Source organism: Ursus arctos, unplaced genomic scaffold, assembly GCF_023065955.2.
Source record: "Ursus arctos isolate Adak ecotype North America unplaced genomic scaffold, UrsArc2.0 scaffold_3, whole genome shotgun sequence".
Lineage (NCBI taxonomy): Eukaryota > Metazoa > Chordata > Mammalia > Carnivora > Ursidae > Ursus > Ursus arctos.
Window position 1 is genome coordinate 19,336,619 of NW_026622985.1, and position 26,246 is coordinate 19,362,864.

A 26,246-nucleotide genomic window follows, 5' to 3' on the forward strand; every position below is an offset into this window, starting at 1 on the left:
CTCTCTGAGGAAGGCATTTAAGATGAGACCTCAGGGTTGACTCTAAGTTGGTCTGTGGAAGAAAATTCCCTTAAAGGTAATTGCACAGCACATGCAAATGTCCTGTGGTAGGAAATGGTTAGGTGGTCAGAGGAACTGAAAGCAGGCCTCAGACTGTAAGTGTAATAGGTGATGAAGGAATACTGATGGAGCTGCATGTACTCCAGAAGCACTGGTCTCTCCCCACAGAGGCACAGCTTGTGGAACAATATAAGTTTGCCATTGTTCTAAATATGACTGCTTCTGTTTTAACCAGATCTATTCATACAAAAATGCATATTATTGATAGACAATGCAGGATTTGAAACTAGGACTATAACTAGCTGTATGATTCCCCATGAGTTTCCTACTCAAGTGTCAAAAGACCTGGAAGTCCAAAGTATTTGAATCTCTAAATCAGTTACCTAAGGTAGGTAATTCTGACACTGTTTTAGTTTATTATTACTAGTAAGGTTATAACCTCATGGATGTTCTTATTGCTCTTGTAAAGTGCAACTCTGTTACTAGGCGTGGTGGTCAGCAGCAGTCCCCAACTTATGAAAAGCAAGTAGAGAGGAGGTGATAGGTCTGACACCAATGCTCACAAACTTGAGCCTACAGCAGAGAATGGCTAGAGGCTCTGGCCCAGGCAGGAGACAGTTCAGGCCAAGGAAGACTGATGTTGGAATTTCCCTGACTTGGAGCCCAGTGACAAATCCGGGCAGCCAACACAGTCAACCTAGAGAAAGGGTGGTTTGTATCTAGAACTCCAGCTGTGGCTAACTATAGTGTAAACTTCTTGAGGACATAAAACATCTTTTGTTCACTACTTTATGCTTATCCTGAGTGCCTCGAATAGTGCTTGGCCTTGTAACCAGGAGGTCTTGTTAGCAGGTGCCTAGGTATAAGTCTGAAGTCCACTGAAACAATGTGGAAGGGAGAAAAGAAGAGCCTTAGGGACGTTCATGTGAGAAAAGGATCCCAGGTTGGCCTGGCAGTGAAGAAGCTATAGAAACAACACAGGTTCTCAAGAATCATGGCTGATCCCTGAGATCCTCCATCAGATGAAGCAGGTAAATTCTAAACTTCCCTGGATGGCAGGACTGATACAATGTCCTTTGTCCTTCCTGACTCTAAGATTGGTTTAAGAACAAAGATAAGATTGACCTTATGGGTGTCAGGGATGACTAATACGTCAAGCACGTAGTCATGGAGATGATCTCATTCAGGCCCCTTATCAAAAATAGCTAGGTCTTGTTGTTGCCCCTGTTTTAAAAATGAGTAAACTGAGGCTTGGGGAGGTTATTTGATTTGACTAAGATCAGGACTATTAAGTGACAGCTAAGATTTGAACCCAAATTTAACTACAAAGTCCATGCTCTTTATCACAATACTTTGCCTCTTCTAAAAATACATCTTTGCTTTCAAGTAGGTATCAGAACAAGACTGTCGCCACTAAAGGCATCACAAGGAGGTATATCCCTTAGCAGAGTTGGTTCAGAGTCAGTGAGTAGTGCTGTCCAGGGCTGGGCATCGGAGATGTCTCCACACAGAATTCCCAGGAGTGAGGTGCTGGAGAGAGGAAGCAAGATGGCGGCTGACCAAGGGCACGGATCACAGAGCATGTAGAATCCACACACAAAGATTTTAATCCGTGACTTATTACCATAATTAATGATTTGTTGTTTTGTCTCAAATGAAAATTAGTTTGTCAGATGTAGTAATTGAGGAAGCTAATTACACGTAGCTGCACAGGGCCTGCCCCAGGCAAAATTGAATGTCTTCTGGCTTTGATTTGTTACCTCCTATCTTGGCAGCATTTCCTTCCCTTCACAATTCCTTTATATTCCCTCACATGCCCAGGATTTTTATGCTGCCCTTATCTTTTCCTTCCAGAAGAAGATTGATGTAATAAATGAGTTCATAATAGGGTTGGTTGGTAATTTAATAAATTACACTGCCTGGAAATTTTTGTGTTTATAAAAGGAATCTTACTAAATGTAATGTAGTCCCCTGGATTGGATACTTGTGGGGTGGGGGGAGGACATCATCAGAAAAACTGGTAAAATCTGAATGTTAATTCTTTAGTATTAACAAATGTACCATGGTTATGTGAGGAGTTACCATTAGAGGAAGTTGAGTAAAGGGTATATGGAAACTCTCTTGTACTGTCTTGGCAACTTCTCTGTAAATCTAAAATCATCAGCAAATAACACTTTTGAAGCAGCAAAAGGGCTCTTTAAGAGAGATGAATTACTATTCAAAGGAATAAATCTCTAAGAATTTTAGGCACGTAGGTCCTACCCTGTAGGTATGTGAGCATGACCTTATAGCTGTGTACCCACTTGCTTGTACAGACCTTCAGCTTATTTAACCACTGAATATTTCTGTTTTGTAAATTTCGGATGCTGTGATCTGTTTTGTAAATTTGGGGTGCTATGAATTATATGCAGAGTAAGATTGTATTTCTTCTACTCACTGCTATTGCTGAAAGACAAAAACCAATCTGAGAGTTAAAGTTGTCAAACAGGAAGCACATAGACATTTTTACTTCTTCAGGGAAGCATGATTGATTCCAGAAATCTGAATTAGGCAAACATTAATTGATGTGCTGGGAGATGAGTAATTTAGAAAAACCAAGGTCACTAAAGTGCCACTGTTTTAAAAAATCAGAAGGAAAACAAATTCACTTGGGCTTTCAAATACTCACATAGGGTTTTGTTCTTTATCTAATGGCAACATGGGAATCAGTAGTCTTTATATGACCTAATTTAAGGGAATAAGTGCTTGAATACATACCCTCAGTTCAGGGTTCCGAAAGAATTTACTGTGTATAACTCCAGGGACATTAAAATTAGATAAAGAGTTTAAAAACATGATTTCCCTCTTGGAAAAGGTAGACCGACTAGTTGGCACTGTGTCAGATGAGAGACAATGGAAGCTTGTTCTATTATTTATACAAATTGACTGGTTTGGCAGTTGCTACAGCAATGAGCCATAATGAACTACAGAAAAATGAAAATGTGATTTCTTTAGCATTGTACAAAAATGGAATATTCACAGGAAGGCAAAGAATGACATTATAAGTGCCAAGCTGTGTCAAAATGGTCTTCCTTGTTGCTACTTTATCCCAAATGTAATGCAAATAGTGTGTATTTACTGGGGCAAAAATTGTAATCCTGGGCCATCATTTCTGTACTATTAGTCAGGGGGCTGTGCCTTGTAATTCCAAAGGAATTTTAAAATATTCATTTTCCATGACTTTTTACTTTCAGCTACACTGTCTCTGCCTTTGTTTGCAATAAAGGCTTTCTTTTAGCTAAGTTTCTGAAATTAGATGATTTGTTCATGTCTTCCCAGCAAAGGGTAGAAAAAAAAATCATGAAGCAAGTAATTCAACTCTAAAATACCTAATTTTCTGATTAATTGGCTCAATCTTCTTTGTTCTGTTAGGGAATCCCTGGTATGCTCTTTTTGAACTTTGATGTTTTTACCTTATATTTTCATTCACTCCCATTTATCCATACTGGGTTTTCTCTAACAATATCATGTTAAATTCCAGGAAAGGCCTTTTAAAGAAAAATACAAGACACTTCAACTTCCCCAACCCTAAGGGCTATGTTAGTCAAAGAGTAAACTCACAGAAAATGTGAATCAGACAAAACAACTTCCCTAAAACTGAGTGTTAGCTTGAGCCAGCAAGGGCCATTTATACAGACATCTACTGCAGAATGTGTGTGTGTCAGATCTTATTTTTCTCTTTTGCCTGGAGCAATGCAGGAAGCCGGTTATGACTGTGCTGTAGAAATTGACTTCAATAGAAAATGCTACTTGGCATTAGGAGATATTATATGTAATTATGCTCCTAGACCTGAGCCAAATTTGAAATATTTTTCATCATATAAATGTCAAAATGAATGATATTCAATGTGGTAAACAGAAGGTTTAGTGTAAATATTGTAATTTTGATATGGGGCTAAGTTCTTACAAAACTATACACCAGAGATTCTCAACCAGGGGCAATTTTACCTCTGCTCCCAGGGGACATTTGACAATGTCTGGAGACATTTCTTGTTGTCATACCTGGCATCTAGAGGTTAGAGACCAGGGATGCGGCTAAACATTCTGATGCACAGGACATCCACCTATAGTAAAGAATTATCCAGCTCAAATGTCCTGGTGCTGAGGTTGAGAAATGCTGCCTGCACACCAGCTTGTGAGTGACTGTACCAGAGACAACTCTGAAAATGTACCATTTCATCCAGCATCCCTTTAGGTTAACGGGAATCCTACTTCACTGAAAAATTACTCTGACTGTTGTTGTTGTGAGTTAAATATACATATGTTTCTCATCTACCAAGACAGTGAAAATTCAAGGGGAAATGTGGGGCAATCCCTTGCCAGAGTCTGTGGGATAAATTTTAATTCTTTCTAAAGAGTCTTTAGCTGGAGAAAGAAGGAATAAAATAACTTATTGATGATGGTGGTTGTTACGGGAGTAGATGTTACAAAGAGGGATGGTGAAGACTCAGGGAAGAACGTATAACTACATATCTGTTCAGACCAGTAGTTTTTTAAGTCTGGCTACAAGTAGAATCATGTGTACCCAAGCCCTGGACCAAGATTCTGAAGAAATTGATTGGGGTTAGCTCCTGGCATGCTGTATATTTTTATGTTTCCAATTTCTAGGTGGATTGATTTCTAGTCAAGATGGCTTAGAATCAACCTTTTAAATACCCTTAAAATAAAAATATTATCTGTCTAGCAAAATGTTCACTTGTCCTACCCATGATGGCCACTCCATTTTTACCTCCCATCACCTTTTAGTTCCCTGAAGATGGGACTGCCTTGGCAGCGAGTTACATATGCTTCACAGGAGCCACTGTTTTACCAGGCTAGTCAGTGGTTCTTCTTGCACGTATTAGTATCCCAAGATCAGACTCGCTAGTGACAGAACTGATGATATCACCAAAAATCCCACCTGGACCCTCTGTCTAGCACCATGGGCAGCACTGGAATTTACTTGAAACACTAAGGAGATTCAGTCCAAATATGGTTCTGTACTGAGCGAAAGGAGTGTAGTTCTATATGAGGAGGCACAGAAAAAGTCAGCCTTTATCCAGGTAACACGCTAAGCATTCATTCTGCTTCCTTCAATACTGTAATTCATCTTAAAAAAAAAAAAAAGAAGAAAGAAAGGTACACATCACTAATTTTGAACATACTTGTAAGAGTTGTAGTTTTGCCTGCACAGGGCCAAAGGACGTTGCTATAAATATGCTAGATAATTTAAGGGGACTTTCAATTAATCATTACCTCAATAATTTAATGTGTTTTCTTTCATCTAAATGTGTCCTGAGGCAGGTAAGAGAAGCACTACTTATACATTGCAAAAGAAAGATTATTCACTCCCTGGGCTCAGAGTTGCATGTAATATGCAGAAATTAAACTTTGGTTTAATTGAAATTTGGTTGCAGTTTGAGGCTTTATAGTTTCCTTGGGCCACCTACTACATTCTTCTTAATGAAGCATTGAAGGATGGCAGCATTAAAGAAATACTAAATTAGCTCTTTCTCTGTATGTTTCAAGCAACAAAGCACTTCTTTCTGTCCATTATAGCATCATTTGAAAGAAGACAGAGATAACCCCCAAACATTCCTGACCATCCTTAATAATGATTGTATATCTATATACTATTAGCTTATCTACAGCCTTCTAGAATATATTTCAATTTTGTTTTTAATAGCAGCTTCATTGAGGTATAATTCACATGCCATAGAATTCACCCCTTTAAAGTATACAATTTAAGTGTTTTTTAGTATAATTCAGGGTTGTACAATCATCCTCAAAAATTTCAGAACATTTTCATCACCACCAAAGGACACCTTGCACACATGAGCAGTTAGTCCCCATTTCCCCATCCTCTGACAGCCACCAGTCAACTTCCTGTCTCTATGGATTTGCCTGTTCTGGATGTGTCATATAAATGGAATCATACAACATGTAGCCTCTTATGGCTGACTTTTTAAATTTAGCTTGTTTTCAAGGTTCATCCTTGAAAGGTCCACGTGAATAGCGTGAACAGTACTTCATCCCTATTTATGGCTGAATGATACTCCCATGTATGGATGTACCATGTTTTAATTTAGGCATCAATCGTCTGATGGATGTTTGGGGCTGTTTCCACTTTGGCCTATTATGAATAATGCTCTTAGGACCATTTGTATACATTTTGTGTGTGTGTGTGAACTTTTGTTTTAAAATCTTTTGGGTTCAGATTTAGAAATGGAGTCGTTAGATCATTCAGTAACTCGATGTTGAACATTTTGAGGAATTGCCCGATTTTCCAAACAGGCTACAGCCTTTTACATCTCACCAGGAATATCTGAGGTTTCGGTTTCTCTACATCTTCATAAACACTTATTATTTCTGTCTTTTTGTTTTAGCCTCCTGGTATAGGTCTAGTAATATCTCACTGTGAGTTTAATTTGTATTTCCCAAATGAGGGATGATGTTGAGCATCTTTCCATGTGCTTATCTGCTATTCATATGTCTTCTTTGGATAAATGTTTATTCAAATCCTTTGTCCATTTTTAAATTGGGTTATTTATCTTTTATTGTTTTGATTTTTATATATGAGATATGTATGTATATATGTACATACAAACATGTATACATATACACATACTGGATGCAAGTCTCTTATCAGATACACGATTTGCAAATATTTTCTCCCATTCTATGGGTTTTTACTTTATTGATAGTATCCTTTGTTTCACAAAAATTTTAATATTTTAAAGTCTAGTTTGTTTTCTTTTTTTGCTTGTGTTTTTCATGTTGTATTTAAGAAAGCATTGCCAAACACAAGGTCACGAAGATTTACCTCTTATCTTTTAAGAGTTTTATAATTTTAGTTATTACATTTTGGTCTGTGTTCCATGTCAAATTAATTTTTGTATTTGGTGTGAAGTAGGGGTCCAACTTCACTCTTTTTTGTTTTTATGCTTTGTAATTAGTATATTAAGGAGACATTCATACATTTCAAGAATTTCTTAATTCTGATATCCAGATTTTAAGCTTGTGAACATGACTTTCAAACATACAGTTAAAGCTATTCATCATAATTTGTTATCCTACCAACATTAAATTATAGTTACTTCAGAGCATAAGTAAAATGGTTTAAAATAAGCCTATAACATACCTAAAAAATACCTTTCCATCTCATACATACAAATTACTTCGCCATGTCTCTTCACTCTAAGTTACCCTGCTTCCAAAGTCACTACTCTGAAGCTTATCGTGGTCCAAATAGAAGAAAAAAAAAAAAAAGGTAACCAGGATGCACGCGCGTGCACACACACACACACACATTAAAAAGAAAAAGATAGGGACACCTGGGTGGCTCAGTCAGTTAAGTGTCTGCCTTTGGCTCAGGTCATGATTCCAGGGTCCAGGGATTGTGCCCCACATCAGGCTCCTTGCTCAGTGGGGGAGCTCCTCCTGCTTGTGCTCTCTCTCTCTCCCTGTCAAATAAATAAATAGTCTTTAAAAAAAAAAAAAGAAAAGAAAAAACACAGCAGAAGGGAATGCAGTTCTATAAGTGCAAGCCCTCAAGCAGCAGCATATCATGCTAAACCTCTTCAGAAAGGTATCCTGTCACTGTTACCACAGGCCAAATTACATAGCACGCCATCTCCAAGTAACAGGTGAGGCAGTAGATGAATGCAGAGGCATCACAATGAATCCCACTTAATATAACTGCAGACCAGCACTTCTGTACAAATTAAGTTCGTCATCTACTGCCAGTTAAATACAAGTTTTAACTTCATAGCTCAACAATTAAGAGTCGTAGGGGCACCTGGCTGGCTCAGTCAGTGGAGGGTGTGACTCAGGGTCATGGGTTCAAGCCCCATGCTGGGTGTAGAGCTTACTTAAAAAACAAACAAAACAATTAAGGGTCATACACTGAAGTCAATACGTAACACCTAGCATTTCAGTCTAAGCTGTTTCATGTACGTAGAGCTGAAATCAGTGACAGGGCATGGCCTAACAAATGCTAGGGGAGATTTTTTTTAAAGTAGTTTTTACAAGTATTAATCTTACTTTCCACACTAAAGTCATAATACATAGAGGGCAAAGTCAGAGCTTTCCTATTTGAGTTTATTCTTCATTTAACTTTTAGAACACTACTGTAGTTGAATATTAAATCAAAAACAATAGCAGGTAGTGAGCTATGATTATGGTCCTTCCCTCATTCACTGCCGCATATAAAATGCCAGCAGTGTTATCCACTGGCCCCATTAAGAGGTCTGACACTGAACCCCCCCCCACCCCCGATGATGTTCATCATCGTCAGATGCTTCTTCACTGTAATAGCGCCATCTTTCCCAATTTGGATCAAAGTCCACCAGCTCTACCTCGACCATTTCATCAGTCTCTTCTACTTCCTCCCTGTAAGGGAGAAGTTTTTCCAGCAAAGAGTTTATCACGAGAGAGACAGCCATTCCCAGGACAGTTTACCTTAAATTTGATGATTAGGCAACTCTTTCACATGGTCTACAATAAATTGGCATGACTTCGTTAACACATACTTGATATCCCCATGCTTGACCATCCGACATGGATGAGAGGTGATGAGGATGGTTCTGTTGTCAAGAGTAGATGTTGTCTTTTGCAAGCCACACAGCGCTTCCACCAGCTGTATGTCCATACACATGAAAAGGTCTCCTCCTCACCAAGTAAAAACAGCATGGTCCTTCTGATGTAGAACAATGATAATATCTCCGGGAGCCAATCCTGGTTGTTGGTCTCCTTCACTATGGAATGTTATCTTCTGGCCATCTTTCTGTCTTCGTCAGTATGAACTTCTAGAATCTTCTTCTCTCCAGCTATCTTCCTTCCATTGCAGCTTTTACATCTATCTTTAGGACTGATTCGTTCCCCATGGCTCTGGAACCCCATTCACACAGACTGAGTTTGCTGAACGGTTCCAGATCCTCTCTGATGAATTCTTATTTGCATTCCAGTACCTTGGTAATTGGTACAACATTCTACCCCTCCTTCCTTACCACCTTGGCCTTCACATTTGTCACGAATCACATTCTTTTGCAGAGCTGGTTTTCTTGTTGCACCATTATATAAGTCATCTAAGGTTACTGAGAACTGATGCACAACCTTTTTACCTCTCCTATCTCTCTGCATCCTTCCTCCTTCTCCAAAAAACATACCAGAGATGTCCATCAGGGAGCCAAAGCCACCCCGAGCTCTACCTTCTTTAATTGCCTGTTCTCCTCCTTTGTCATATGATTCCCTTTTCTTTGTATCACAGAGTACTTCATAAGCTTGAAAAATCTGTTTAAACTCTCCTTCATTTGGATTCTTAGCAGGGTGGTACTTCAAGGCCAGTTTCCTGTAAGCCTTTCCACTTCTTCCTGGGGACCGTTGGGTTTGACCCCCCACAACGTCATAGTAGTGGTTTCTTTCACCATTTTCTACAGCCAGTGAGCAGCCAAGGCCAGTGCGGAGAGCAGGAAGGAGCACACTGCTGGGCACAGCCCACGCAGCCATTGCTCCTCTTCTCACCAAGTATTGTGGGAATTACCCCCATCTTCATTCTTTTACATGTCAGAGCACCATTTGTTGAAAAGACCTCTTTCCTCATTGAATTGTCCTGGCTCCTTTGTCAAAAAGTAATTGACCATATGTGAAAGCCTGTTTTTGGACTCTCAGTTCTGTTCCACGGATCTGTTTGTTCTTCTGTCAATATCACAGTCTTGATTACTGTAAATTTATAGTTACTCTAAGTTTATATCAAAAAGTGCAAATCCTCCAACTTTGTTATTCTTTATCAAGATCATTTTGACTTCCTTAACTCCTTTCATTTCTGTTTGAATTTTATGATCAGATTGTGCATTTCTAGGAAATACTTAAGACTTTGATAAGTACTGTGTTGAATCTGTAGATCTATTTTGATATTATTGACATCTCAACAATATTAAGTTTTTTGATTTATAAACATGAGATTTCTTTCCATTTATTTAGACTTCTTTTAGTTTCTTCAACAGTGTTTTGTATTTTGCCACGTACAATTCTTGCTCTTATTTGGCTAACTTTATGCCTAAAAACCTTATTCTTTTTGATGCTATTGTGAATGGAATTGTTTTCTTAATTTTGTTTCCACCTTATTCATTGATAGTGTATAGAAAAACAACTTATTTTTGTATATTGGTCTTTTATTCTGTAACCTTGCTGGATTTGTTAATTAGCTCTAATAATTTTCTTGTAGATTCTTTAATATTTTCTGTACACAAGATTATGTCATTATGCCATTATCATGTCGAATAGAGATGTTTTTTACTTCTTCCTTTTCAATATGGATGCCTTGTATTTCTTTTCCTTGACTGATATCCCTGGCTAGAACCTCCAACATTGAATAAAAGTGGCAAGAGCAGCATTCTTGTTTTGTTCATAATATTAGAAGGAAAATTTTCATTTTCTCCAATAAGTATGCTTTTAGTTGTCAGTTTTTTGTAGATGGCATTTATCAGTTTGAAGTTGTTCCTTATATTCCTAGTTTGTTGAGGGGCTTTGTTTTTATCATGAAAGGATATTAGAAGCTGTCAAATGATCTTACTGCATCTAATGATATAATCGTGTGTTTTTTTTTCCACCCTGTATTCTATTAACATGGTATATTACATTGATTGATTTTTGTATGTTGAACCAACCTTGCATTTCTGGGTTAAATCCTGCTTGGTTATGGTAAATAATCTTTTTAATATGTTGGTGGATTCCAATCTGCTAATATTTTGCTGATAGGTTTTGAGTCTATATTCATTAAGTGATATTTGTATAGCTTTTGTTTCTGTGATGTATTTGCCTAGCTTTGGTATGCTGGCCTCCTAGAAAGCGTTGGAAAATGTTCCCTGCCTCATCTATTTTTTAGAAGCATTTGTGAAGAATTGGTGTTAATTCTTCTTTAAATATTTTATAGAATTCACTATTGAAGCCATCTGGACCTGAGATTTTCTTTGTGGCAAGTTGTTTTTTTACTAATTCAATCTGTTTGCTTGTTATAGGTCTATTCAGGTTTTCAATTTCTTATTGAATCAGTTTTAGTACTTTATATCTTTCTAGAAATTTGTCTATTTCATCTTCGTTATCTAGTTTATGGGTATTAACTATTCATAGTATTTCTTTAAAATCCTTCTTATTTCTGCAAAATTAATATAGTAGATGTCCCCTATTTCATTCCTGATTTTGGTAAATTGATTCTTTCTTTCTTTCTTTCTTTCTTTCTTTCTTTCTTTCTTTCTTTCTTTCTTTCTTTTAGTCTAGTAAACGATTTGTCAATTTTGTTGTTCTTTTCAGTGAACCAACTTTTGTCTTCATTGATTTTCTCTATTATTTTTCTGTTCTCTTTTTTATTCTTATCTTCCTTAATCTTTATTATGTCCTTCCTTCTTCTTCCTTTGATATTCATTTCTTTTTAAATTCTGTTTTTGACAAAAATGTTTTAAATATCATATAATAAGATGCTCCTGGGTGTCTTGGTCGATTAAGCATCTGCCTTCGGCTCAGGTCATAATCTCAGGGTCCTGGGATTGAGCCCCATGTCAGGCTCCCTGATCAGCGGGGAGTCCGCTTCTCCTTCTGCCTCTGCCCCTCCCCCCCACTCATGCTTTCTCTCTCTCAAATAAATAAATATTGAAAATAAATTAAAAAATAAATATTATATAATAAGAAAAGGCTCATAATAAAAAAGAAGGCTTCCCTCTCTGCTCCTTCCAGAAACACTCCCAGAGTAAGCTATTGTCATCATTTTAGGCACTGCTTCTGGCATCATTATCCATATTTTTTAATAATATATTAAACCAAGTGACTTCATATTGTGGTAGAAGAAGATATACTTCTTTTATGCCATTAACCTCTGACACACAACTTCATCCCCATATCCTCTTAATATAAATATATCACATTTTTAAATAAAATCAGTCATGTGTTTCAATCAATGCTATAAATATTTCAATGATATAAATATCAATGATATAAATATATAAATATTATTCACTGCAGAACCAAATGGTGTACTGTGATTTCTTCCTTCTTGAACAACTTTTCACTTTTAATTGTTTCTTCTCTTTCTTAATTTACTGTTATTTTTCCTAGGGCACTTTCTCAATTGCTTCCTGAGAGAGTATAGCTGGGAAGTGCAATGTTTGATTCCTTACATTTGATGATAGATCGGCTAGAAATAGAATTCCAGATTAAAAATAATACTCTCTGAAAATTTTGAAGGCTTTCTGTACTATAATTGAGAACATGAAAATGATGCAATTTTATTCTTATTTTGAAAGTTATTGTATTTTCTTTGCCTGGGAGCTTTTAGGATCTTCTCTTCATGCTTGTTGGTTTTCAATTTCTTGATAATGCGTATAATGCACAGGAAGTGGGTGACAGTCCAACCCTTCATACCAGAGGTGTTCTCTCCATCTTCCCGTTTTTAGCCCCCCCCATATTATACCTCATATCTTAATTTCAGATTCTCTGTGACTCAGTATTTTTATTTATTTATTTATTCATTTATTATTTTTTAAAAATAGTTATTTATTTATTTGAGAGAGAGAGAGCTAGAAAGGAGGGGGTAGGAGAGGGGCAGGGAATCCTAAGCAGACTCCACACTGAAGTCAGAGCCCAAAGCGGGACTTGATCCCATGATCCCAAGATCATGATCTGAGCCAAAACCAAGAGTTGGTGGACTGCACCACCCAGGCACCCCTGTTTCAGTATTTTCAGACAAGAAGGCTCAGAATTATTTTATATTTTCCTAAAATTCGTTACACTTTACCCACATAAATGCTCAGCTGATAAGTATGTCTTCTCAAACTGCCATAGGAATTATTTCCTGAAATTATCTGAATCAATGGATGTTTAACAACTAGAAATAAGCATAATCTACAGATTTTGAAAGTTTCACTATGCATTTTCACTTCATGAGTATAATTTAATTATGGCTAATATAAGCACTGTTTATTTCTATTAAAGTCAGAAATCATGAAAAAAAAAACCACCAAACATTATTCCCAATTCCCGGACTACCCTATCCATATAATTGAGTTTATTGTGGAAAGTTTTTAGTGTAGAAATTTATTGAAGCCTTTCACATCAATGGAAATGTGTAGATAATTCAGGAAGTAACTGTGATATATATTGAAAACATGATATAGGAAAGATTCTATAATAAATAAGGTTGATAAAAAATATTCAATAAAACATGTAAGGAAATTTTTTTAATAAATGAGAAAAATAAATTTAAATCTCCACTGAATGTCCATATGCCAAAATAAATTCCAGATGAATAGAAAAAATTCCCAGGAGAAAATGCATGTACATATCTATTAATTGATTTTAAAAGGGGCAAGAGCTTCCAAGCATGAAAAATTGGAAAAAAATTAGAAGGGAATTGATTGAAAGATTTGAGTACATGAAAATTTAAATTTTTTTAATAAAAAACATAAATATAGTAAAGGACTAATTATAAACTGCATAGAAAATATTGGTAAGAAATATATAGTATAGAGTTAATAGCCTTCACATTTAAAGAGTTCTTGTGAATTGGTTAGGAAAATCATTAAAACCCAAAACAAAATGGGCAAGGACATGTATAGTTAATTCCCAAAACTGAAAAATGTAACCAACAAACATGCAAACTATCCTACTAATAATCAGTGGGATAGAAATTAAAAGTAACATGACACTTTTAGAATGAAAACTGTAGACTAATAATGCTCAGTGCCACCAGGAGTATTGTGGGATGGGTGTTCTCTGGGACACTGGTGGACAAATCTACCTTTCTTTATATGCCGTTTGGAATTGTGGCCTTCGTGTTTATGCCCTGAATTTCATTATCCCAGTCCTAGAAATCCATCTTAAAATATAAGATATACACAAAATGTCTACCTCAGAGAAACACAGTGGCCTGGTAATTACCACGGGTCGACGGGTAGAGGAAATGAGGAAATATAGACCAAAGGAAACAAACTTCCAGTTATAAAATAAACAAGTTCTGAAGATCTAATGTACAGCATAGTAATGACAGCTAACAAAACTGTATCATATACTTGAATGTTGCCAACAGAGTAGATCTTAAATGTTCTCACCGTAAAAAAGAAATGGTAATTATATGACAGAATGGAGGTGTTAGCTAATGCTATCATGGTAATCATTTTGCAATGTATAAATGTTTCAAATCAACATGTTGTACACCTTAAATTTATGCAGTGTTATGTGTCAGTTATATCTCAGTAAAGCTGGGGAAAAAATTAAAGAAATGGTCAGAGATTTATATACTTCATTATTTAAAATATTTAAAAAATAGAAACAAATACAATTCCAACAGCAGTATAATAGTTAAAGAAACTATGCTGTAGTTATACACTGGAACATTATTTACCTTTTTACAATCTTGTTCTAAAAATATTTAATGATGTAGGAACTATTTATAATAAATATTGAATATAAAGGAATAGAAACCTGCTTTGTAGGCAAGCGAGTTTCTTTTTGTTTAAAGATTTTATTTATTTATTTGGGAGAGAGCATGAGCAGGGGGAAGAGCAGGGGCAGAGGGACAAGCAGTTTCCCTGCTGAACTGGGAGCCTGACGTGGTACTTGATCCCAGGACCCTGAGATCATGACCTGAGCCCAGAGCAGATGCTTAACAGATGAAGCCACCCAGGCACCCCTAAGCAAACAATTTTCTAAAAACTTTATATTCATGAATTAATTTAAAAAGCTAGAATATAGTTTACTAAAATGTTAATAATGATTATCTCTCCTGGATATGAATATGAGTAATTTTATTTTCACACTAATCCTTTTGTATATTTTTAAATTCTATAATACACGCATTATTTCTGTAACAGAAAAAATAATTAAAAACTTGTTTTCTCCAAAGTAACCCTTGTATATACTTCTGCAGATTGTTTTACAAGAATATACCAATATTGTCCTAATTTTTTATGATTAATTAACTAGGTTAGATATCCTATCCTTTATTAGAGCTTTCATCAGCTTTGTCACAGTCATAAAACATTTTAGAGTTTGTAGTCTTATTTTTTGAGGGTAAGGAGGTGAATTTTCATCCTAAATATTTTGAGATTTTTTTTTTTAGTATAGTTGGCACACAATGTTACATTAGTTTCAGGTGTACAGCTTAGTGATTTGACAAGTTTATACATTATGCTATGTTCACCATAAGTAGAGATACCATCTGTCCCATTACATCACTATTACAATATCACTGACTATATTCCATGTGTTCTGCTTTTTATTCATGTGACTTACTCATTCCATAACCAGAGTCCTGTTCCCTTTCCCCCTCACCCATTTTGCCCAATTCCTCACTGGCAGCCATCAGTTTGTTCTCTGTATTTATAGTTCTGATTCTGTTTTTTGTTTGTTTATTCATTTTTTTTTAGATTCCATTTATGAGTGGAATTGTATGGTATTTGTCTTTCTTAGTCTGACTTATTTCACTTAACATAATACCCTCTAGGTCTATCCATGCTGTTGCAAATGACATAATCTCATTCTTTATGGCTGTATAATATTCCATTGTATACATATACCGCATTTTCCTTATCCATTCGTCTATTGATGGACACCTAGGTTGCTTCCATGTCTTAGCTATTGTAAATAATGCTGCCATAAACATAAGGGTGCATATTATCTTTTTGAGTTAGTGTTTCTATTTTTCCTGAGTAAATACCCAATAGTGGAATTATTGGACATGGTATTTCTATTTTTAATTTTTTGAGGAACCTCCAAACTGTTTTCCACAGTGGCTACACCAATTTACATTCCCACCAACAGGGCACAAGGGTTCTTTTTTCTCCACATCCTCACCAATACTTGTTGTTTCTTGTCTTCTTGATTTTAGCCATTCTAACAGGTGTGAGGTAAAATCTCATTGTGATTTTGATTCGTATTTCCCTGATGATGAGTGATGTTGAGCATCATTTCATGTGTCTGTTGACCATCGGTCTTCTTTGGAAAAGTATCTATTCAGGTCCTCTGCCCATTTTTATTTTTTATTTTTATTTTTTTTAAAGATTTCATTTATTTACTTGACAGAGAGAGACAGCCAGCAAGAGAGGGAACACAAGCAGGAGGAGTGGGAGAGGAAAAAGCAGGCTCCCAGCAGAGCAGAGAGCCTGATGCAGGGCTCGATCCCAGGACCCTGGGATCACGCCCTGAGCCGAAGGCAGACGCTTAACGCCTGAGCCACCCAGGCGCCCCTGCTCGTTTTTAAGTAAGATTGTTTGGTATTCAGTTGTATCAGTTCTTTATATGTTTTGGATAGTAACCCCTTATTGGATATATCATTTACAAGTATCTTCTCAAAAAGACAAGGTTGTCTTTTTGTTTTCTTGATGATTTCCTTTGCTATGCAAAAGCTTTTTATTTTGATATGTCCCAGTAGTTTATTTTTGCTTTTGTTTTCCTTGCCTTAGGAGACATATCTAGAAAAATATTGCTATGGCTGATGTCAGAGACATTACTGTCTGTGTTCTCTTCTAGGATTTTTATGGTTTCAGGGCTCGTGTTTAGGTCTTTAATCCATTTTGATTATTTTTGTGTATGGTGTTAGAAAGTAGTCTAGCTTCATTCCTTTGTATGTAACTATCTGTCCAGTTTTTCCAGTACCATTTATTGAAAAGACTGTCTTTTCCTCATTGTGTATTCTTGCCTTCTTTGACATAGATTAGTGTATGTGCTGTCAAAGCAAGCACTCTTTTGCTATAGATTAATTGACCTGTAAATGTGGGTATATTTTGGGGCCTCTATTCTGTTCCATTGATCTATGTGTCTGTTTTTGTGCTAGTACCATACTGTTTTGATTGCTACAGCTTTGTAATTTATCTTGAAATCTGGGATTGTGATACCTTCAGTTTTGTTCTTCTTTTTCAAGATTGCTTTGGCTGTTTGGGCTCTTTTGTGGTTCCATACAAATTTTAGTATTATTTGATCTAGTTTTGTGAAAAATGCTGTTGGTATTTTGTTGTTGTTGTTATTGTTTGTTGTTTTTATTTGAGAGAGAGCATGAGCGGGGAGGAGAGTGAGGCAGGCTCCCCAGTGAGCAGGGAGTCTGATGTGGGGCTCAATCCCAGGACCCTGGGACCATGACCCAAGCCAAAGGCAGACACTTAACCGACTGAGCCACCCAGGTGCCCCCCAAAAATGCTGTTGGTATTTGATAGAGGTTACATTGAATCTGTAGATTGCTTTGGATAATATGGATATTTGACAATATTGATCTCTCTAATCCATGAGCATGGAATATTTTTCCATTTATTTGTGTCATCTTTAATTTCTTTCTTCAGTGTTTTATTGTTTTCAGAGTATAGGTCTTTCACCTCTTTGATTAAGTTTATTCCTAGATATTTTATTACTTTTGGTGCAATTGTAAGTGATGTGTGTGTTGGGTTTTTTTTTAAATTTCTCTTTCTATGACTTCATTATTAGTGTACAGAAACACTACCAATTTCTGGGTATTAATTTTGTATCTGACCACTTCACTGAATTTGTTTATTACTTCTAGTTTTTTTGGTGGTTTCTTTAGGATTTTCTATGAATAGTATCATTTCATCTGCAAATAGAGTTTAACTTATTCTTTACCAGTATGAATGCCTCTTATTTCTTTTTCTTGTCTGATTCCTGTGGCTAGGACTTCTAGTACTGTGTTGAATAAAAGTGGTGAGAGTAGAGGGATGTTTTTAGAATTCCCTTTCATGTTTGTGCCAATATTTTCTGAAATGACCAGTTAGAACATCATCACTATAATTCTTCGCATTGTTTTCCAATCTTTTTATGGAGTCGAACTCTATTTTCAACACAGCCCTGGAAAATAGTGCAAATTTTAAAGTCCTCTTTTGAAAAATAAGTACTTATCTAAGGTCAACATAAACAATTGAGCTATGGTACAAACACAAAATGTTTGTTCTCATTCCAGATTTACTGTTAGAAGTTACCCAATGCAATCAAGTTATTTTACAGATTAAGAAAATGAGACAAACAATGATATGGCCTAAGTCATGGAGAGAATGAGTGCCAGACCTAGCATGTAACCTCCATCCTTTTTTTTGCGACCTCCTTTCTTTTGTATCTGAAACATATACTCTTTCTATTAGGCTGCTCAGAAGTGGCACCTAAATACTTTGCATTAGTGTTTTCACAAATATGCAGACTCTTTAATTCACTATCCAGTATCCATTATCCAGTGAATAACATAATTTTTACTAAGGTGTTCTTTGGAATTGATAAACTGTTTTACCAGTTTTGTCTTTGTCTTGCCTAAGGATACCTCTGAGGCAAATTAATACAAGGCTTACTTAGTTAAAAGGTGTTTAAAACAGCAGAGCCACTCGAGTACATTTCTTTGATGAATTTTAGTGATTTAAAAAGGTGGTATGAAAGCTATTTTTATTGCGAGGTTTTGGAAGGCATTTCTGGAATACGAGTGGTTTAAGAAAACTCTGAAAGATGTTAAATGGTGAGAACATTTTGCAGTGGTCAATCAAATGCATTGGCTTATTACTTTTATTGTTCTTACTGTTACCTGATTTGATTTCTGAGCTAAATCTTGCCTATATTAAAGTTTATTGTGACCATTTATTATTAACCACCTAATCATCTTTTTCTTATGTGTTTCTTATGTGAGAATTTACCAGTTAGTTATTGAAGCACTTAACGTTATATAGTAAGCATAACACAGACTAGTTATTCACGTATTCCACAAACAGTTACTGCAAGGCTACTCTATGTCAAGTGCTGAGTACCAATATAGGAAAAAAAATAGATAAAAATCCCTATGTCTAGGGTTCATACAGCCTCATTTAGAAGACAGAGTTCAAATTAACCAAAAAAATATTTGCTGAGCACCTATCCTCTGTCAACAGGGCCGGACTAAGAAATGTGAACACCTGGAGCAGGCTAATATCTTGGCACCTCATCAGATTCATAATCCTTAAGGGCTTGTTGAATTATTTAGTGGAGGTAGAGATAACACAATCTTTTTAATAACAAAAGTTGTGCATGGTTTTTGTTGTTTATAATGAGAGATCTATTACTTGTGGTTTTCTGAACCAGGCAAATTGCTGATAAAGCTCATATGAAGCTATTTAGAAATTAGACAATAAAAAGTCCTTTATCTTGGCATATAGCACTCCTCTTTTCAGTTTTAGAAACCTGGCATGTGAGTTGGGAGCTTTGGACAGATGTTTGGTGCCTGGGTACATGAATCAGTCCAATCAGCCTCCCCTTATTCTAAAATTCTCTGATCACTCTTGAGAAATGTGGCATTTCTGCTTCTTTTAATAGTTAATGAGAGCAATCCTTTGCGCATTGACAAAACAAAACATGATCTCATCTGCTTGAAGGTGTCTTCCCTCCCTAGATCCACTTTGTTGTTGATTTATAAAACAAAGAAAGATAAAAACTCTGCCAGTGATAAATGTTTGCCTCTCTTTAAAAAGCAACTATCAGTGCTTTTTCACCAAAATGATTATAGCAATGCAGTATCACATAGCAATTACTGAAAACACTAAGTAAGAATTAGAGTACCAGCTACATTTTGTTGAATGTGTACAGTATCATGGGTGATTCTTGGTACCCTTGGCCACAACGTGCTCCACTCAGAAGTGGTGCCACGGCTCCTGAATGTGCAGCTCCATGGCCCCCAGGTCTGGACTCCCTTGGGCCTTGTCTGTGATAGTCTGGCTCTCCAGCTGGCCTGCCTATAGTGCCTGGTGGAGCTGCATGCAGATGATGTCACCCTTGGTCTTACTGTCCTGCAGTACTGCTGGACCTCCAGCAGCAGCTTCTGGTCCTTGGTGCAGCCATTCCTATATGTCTGGATCATGTTTTCTGACCCCTGCTTCAGCTTCAGCTTGATGGCCAGATGAATGTAGACCATCTATGCATTGCCAAATTTCCACATATGCAGGCAATAGTGGTCACACATCATGACCCACATCTCTTCTGGGAAGCTGGTGAATTTCTTTTGACGTGTATAGTTGGACACTCCCAGAAATCACAAACATAAAATTGTTGTGGAGAAATGATCCATTTCAGAAAAGAGGAAATGGAGTTATGGTTTTGGGCCTGGTCTCAAGTCAAACTGTCTCCAGTCAGATTCATAAGTTATTAGTTGGGTTTCCATTCCTGAAATCTCTTTTCACACGCTAAAATATCAAAATTAATTATAGCAATAGAACACAAATGCATACTTATAAAAACTACTATGTATAAACACAAAGAGTATAAAAATCTATATCATAAATATCCTTTTGGGAGAAATTTTTTCTGCATGGGCTGGATCTAATGATAGTTGTCCAGAAACTGGCTTTTTTCTTGTGAGCACAGACTTTTTTCTTTTTTCATTTTCTTTTTTCTTTTCCTTGCTTTCCTTTCTTTTCTTTTTTTTCCCCCACGGACCTTCAAATTACATTCCAAGTTGGAGTTATCCTTTGGAAAATTTCCATTACTAATTCAATATGCCAAAGACCTCTGAAAGTCTCTGAATTGGGTAAGGAAGATCACTCATGGCATCTTTTTCAGTGATACCTTGCTCACTTTTTAATGGAGATTAAACTCCTGTTACAAATAATAAACTTTCTTTTCAATGCTTTCTGCTAAATTTTCTGGAAAAGTATTTTATGCTTCTAAATCAGTACTTGTAATTCATCCCAGAAGTCTAACTATAGGCCAATGACTTCTCTCCTTAAAGAGATAAAAGTATCCTTTTTTTTATGACACTCAGACTTCTAGTTAATAACTATTTTTTGTTTTATTCTGTTCACATGTGACAGCCCCAAACCCAACACTTGGTTTTTCTCTTTTGACTTTGTTATTCTTCAGTACCTAGGTCAGTAGAGACTTTCTCCCAATAGTATATGCAGTTTGATCTTCATCAGGTAGGTACATGTAGGTCTCCAAAGAGATCGTGGCTCTCCAGCACATGGACCGGGGTCCTCCCATTTGAGTGCGCTGTCTGTGCTGGGGCTCTGCCCAGGTCCCATCACCCTTGAGGTATCCTTAGGCCAGAAATGCTAAGCAGGCTACATGTTATGTGCTAACTCTGAATAAACACAGGGGCTGCTTAGAGTCTAGGATTGTGGGTAGTGAAGTAGGCTGTGTCTGGGTTCCATTACAAAGAATGCTGTGCTTGATTAGTGATGTCTGCCATGGCAACACCTTCTAGACATGTCTGGAATGGGGACACTAGGGGAAGAGGCTGTGTGCCAGCCCCAGGTTCAGACAGGGGCAAGGAGTACATTCCATCCTTGCCTTAGGTGGTTGTTCTTGCTTCCCAGGCTGCATTGTCTCACACACCAGGTAGCTGAGGAGGCATTCTGACGGCCATGAAGGTACAAGCAGGTTCCCTAGGCTCTGGAAGGACCAGCATAAGCTCCAAGCTAGAGGGAGCTTGGAAGGACAGCTCACGCAGGGCCCCATGGGGGTCTGCAAGTTTCAGGCTGTGGTGACATTAGCTCCTTTTCCTCTGGAGTCAGTTTCATCTGGGGGAAGATAGCTGACTGGCTGATTCCTGGGTAAATTTTAGAGGAAGAGTAAAAGTTGTGGCAAGGACTTCCATGCACAGAGGACAGAACATGAAGAATCTTGGGGACATGAGAGAAGTCATGCGTTCCATTCTGGAACCTGTGGGAACTACTCTACCACTCAGTTGCAGGGTGTGGTGAAAGATGAGGTTGAACACGTGGGCAGGGACCAGATCCTGAAGAAATTTTAGGCCATTCTAAGGAATTTGACAGAATCCTTTAGGTGACAGAGAGCCACAGAAGGATTTCAAGCAATTTTAGCAAGAAAACTGACACAATGTGAAAGTTGGATGAGCATGGAGTTCAATCTGGAGGGGGATTCTGATCAAGAGAGTATTGCAGTTTACCAGATGACAAATTATTAAATCCTGAATTAAAACAGTGGCTGTGGAGATGGAGAAGAAGGGTAAATTTGAGAGTTAATAGTAATAAATTTGATGGTTAAGAGTTTGGTGGTCTTTAAGAACACACAGACCTTGTGATTACTGGATAGTGAACATTAATGCTGAAACTTGTTTTAAGGGGAAGGAAATATTTATACATCTGACAGTTGGAAAAAATGGTATGGCTTAGGAATAAAAGGTGTAATGATACTAAAGAGAGCAGGGGCATGTGGGTGGCTCAGTCAGTTGAGCATCTGACTCTTGGTTTTGGCTCAGCTCATGATCTCATGGTTTGTGGGATCCAGCCCTGCGGCTGGCTCTGGGCTCAGCAGGGGGTCTACTTGAAGATTCTCTCCCTCTGCCCCTCCCCCCATTCATCCACATACCTGTGCACTCTCTCTCTCAAATAAATAAATAAGTCTTTTAAAAAGTCTTAAAAAATACAAATAAATAAAAAAGAGCAGTAAAACTTTGAAAAGCAACAGCATTATGAAAACATACACAGACTTTTTACCTTTTTGCAATGGCCTTGGCATAATTTGAGAGTTTAATATAAAAAAATTTCTCCCTAAAGTTACTCATTACTCCTTTTTATATGTTTTAAGAATTTGGTATTTTTTTTCTTATTTTAATAAGGGTCAAGCTGTGTCCACAACCTAATTAGCAAGTACAGTAATTTGCTGATGAAAAGAGGGCAGGAATCTTTTCAAGTGAACTGATTCCTTTGAATGTCACATTTACCAAATTCAGACCACCTCTGTCCTTTCCCATGTTCCACGTATTTAGTAACATTTCCTGGTGGGTAGTTAACACCAGATTGCTGGTTAATGAATGACCTTCCAACTGTGAATGGACAAGGCACAGTAACATCCTAGGAGTCATTGGTAAAGCAGGAGAAAATGGTGGGAAAAGTAACCCACTCCTGGAAGTCAAACACATTGCCCTAGGTTTAAAAATGATTCTTTAAGTAATTTGTGAGCACAATGATTCATGAAATAAAGAAATAATACCCTTGGGTAGGCATTGTAACAACTATATTAAACCCCTGTTTTCTTCTGTTTTTGGTAACTGGATGGCAATATTGCATATTGGAAATGAATTGTGAACTGGAAAGTATATAGTTTTGATTCCTTCGAATGTTGAAGTCATTATGACATGTGCCTTATGGGGGATATTTACTTTTTAATTAACTATTCCTACTATTCCAGAAGCTTGAACTCTATTTCTGAAGAGTGAATATTAATATCTTTAAATAATAATTGTTATTATTAGCCCTATCTTAATGTGGGGAATCTGGATCCTAGAGTGATCAAAGAAGTTAGGCAAATTCAGGTAGCACGTAAGTGGCAGCTCATTGCGTTTAAACACGAGTCTTTCTGATTCCACACACCGAGCTTCAACATCGTGCCTCCCCTGGATATACACTAGTTCTTTTTTTTTTTTTAATTCAGTTAGCCAAGGTATAGTACATCATTAGTTTTTGATATAATGTTCAGTGATTGATTAGTTGAACATAACACCCAGTGCTCATCGTATCACCTGCGCTCTTTAATTCCCCATCATTCTGTTACCCCATCCTTCCACCCACCTCCCTTTGCACAACCCTCAGTTTGTTTCCCAGAGTCAAGAGTCTCAAAATGAACTATTGGGACTTCATCAAGATATACACTAATTCTTAAGTGGCTGGGGCACACAGTCTAGGAGTTCACTTAAAATTAGGATCTGGCATGTTCTTTTAGATTCATAACAATGGCTATTTCAAGCTCCGAATATGGTGATCATAATGAACTTTCTTCATTTGGTAGAATCTATAGAGCTCTTAAATTATAGATCAAAAGAATTTTAAAATTATTTATTTAATAGGGACTTTTGTTGGCAAACTTGCTCTAGAAATATCTGTATCTCCCAAGAAGATAAGTACTTACTAGAAACTTGTTTGAGAAATTTGGTCTACTCTTCAGGACAGGGAATAATGAGGATTTTTCTCACCTCTTCTGAAAAATTACTGCTCCTTAGGGAAAATTAAGTGAAAGTAGTGCCAGCATAGTTATTAGCACCACAAATTTGATAGGCATGCCCCCAAAGGAATGTTGTAAATTACACTAAATTCTGAGAATGAATAAGGCCTGTTACCATCTACCATACATGTTTATTTTTATAAGAAAAGAAAAATAGAATGTGTATTAAAAATTGGAGAGCAATTTTTGAGTGAGTTACTGTGCTTTAGCAATTTTTGAGTGTATATAATATATACATTTTTATGTTTAAATATATAAATTTATGTTTATATATTATATTTAGATATATTTATATTTATATTTATTGTCATTATGTAAATATAGTCATAGATTTTTAAAATAAGTGCTATAATTCTGTAGGCAGACTCATGAATTATTTCATAGTTTTAAATATGTTCAGAGTAGGCTTGCCATTATTGATATCAGCCGCACCCTGAGAGTGTGGAGCAACATCTCATGGTACAAAGCAGTGGACCTTGCGTTCTTGCTGGTCACCTGGGTTCTGTTCTTTCTTCTCCCTAAAGTAAGATGTGAGTTTGCAGGCCCGTAAAATGATTAAGTACACACCTACCAAAGGGTTAGGCATCTTTATATTAACATGTTATCTAAGGGGTTTAAGGGTCTATAAAGAAGTAATGCACATGATAATTGTCGTCCACATGTGTTTGTGTCCTGTGTATCCCTCCAGGGTTTGGGCAGTGGTGTGGATGAGGTTGGCTTCCAGTGCTCTTGTCTTTGGTAGAGATCAGGACAGACATGAGGGGTTGTGGGGCTGTTGGAGGAAATGTGACTCAGAGTTGAAAGGGGACTCTGGTGAGTTGATTAGAAGCCAAGGGACTCGCAGAGTACTGTGGGAGAGGCAATCAAGAGAAATGCTAATTTTTACACCTGAAACCAGTATAACATTGCCTGTTAACTATACTGGAATTAAAATTTAAAAGAAAGAGAAATGCCATCTTTAAAGGCAAATCCCATGGAGTTTCTGGCCAAGTGGCCAAATTTCCAACTGGAAACAGAAAAGATGTTTGTCCAAAAGGAGATTAAATAAAAGGGCTTAGCTATGAACTAAAGGATTGGAGTGGAGAGCACAAGCCATAGGCCACATGAATGTTAGGATCAGGCCCTCAAAGGAGGCTTTCCCTCTGAACAGAGAGTGAAAGCTACCTTCAAATCTTTGAACCAGATCAATGACAATTTAATGTAATGGTTAAAAGCAAGGACCCCTTTCTTCCCCTACCAATCTTCCTAGTTCTTATGTTCCATAGATGAGAGAAATCATATGATAATTGTCTTTCTCTGCTTGACTTATTTCACTTAAAGAAAGGGGGGGTAATCAGAAGGGGGAGTGAAGCATGAGAGACTATGGACTCTGAGAAACAAATTGAGGGCTTCAGAGGGGAAGGGGGTGGGGGAATGGGATAGGCTGGTGATGGGTAGTAAGGAGGGTACATATTGCATGGTGCACTGGGTGTTATACGCAACTAATGAATCATTGAACTTTACATCAGAAACCGGGGATGTACTGTATGGTGACTAACATAATAAAAAAATATTAAAAAATAAATTAAAAAAATAAAAGCAAGGACCCTACACTCAGACTGCCTGAGTTTAATCAGTTATGTGACATTAGGCAAATCACACAATAATTCTGTGTCCCAGAAAAATGGGAATAATAGTCTCTACTTTGTAGAGTTGTTGTCAAGATTAATCAAACTAATGTATTTAGAGCCCTTACAATAGTACCTAGCAAAGAGTAGATTTCATTTCTTAATAGGTGTTAATAATAATAATAATAAACAACTATATATGTGTGTATGTATACATGGTATATATATATGTGTGTAGATACATATATGTGTGTATTTAAATGCATATATTAATATATGTCTGTATATACATGCATGTAAAACATATATAAATGGTTTATATATGTAAATATATACCAGTCACATTATTATTATTACTACTTTGACTTTTCCCAAGCAAAGAACTTCAGATAATAACATTGGGCACGTGGTGTGCCTCTCAAGCCAGTTTCTAATTGCTGAGCCCTTCCTTCAAACAACATTGAATACTTTAGAACACTTAAAGTACAGGTGCTCTGGTTCGAAGTGGTGGTGCCTGGGCCACCCCCTGCTCCCGCTCCCTCGGACTCCGACAGAGACCCCCGAGGCACCACTGTGGAGCACGTTTTGAAAGCTTGGAAAGAA

At 36.9% G+C, this 26,246-nt stretch overlaps 1 protein-coding gene and 1 pseudogene across 1 annotated transcript in view; one reads left to right on the plus strand and one right to left on the minus strand.

Annotated features, from left to right (window-relative positions):
* The window catches only part of RELN (reelin), a 476,703-nt gene that overhangs the window by 164,897 nt on the left and 285,560 nt on the right, over window positions 1-26,246 (plus strand). The window lies entirely within an intron of this gene.
* LOC113258876 (dnaJ homolog subfamily A member 1-like) lies at window positions 8,319-9,506 on the minus strand (annotated as a pseudogene).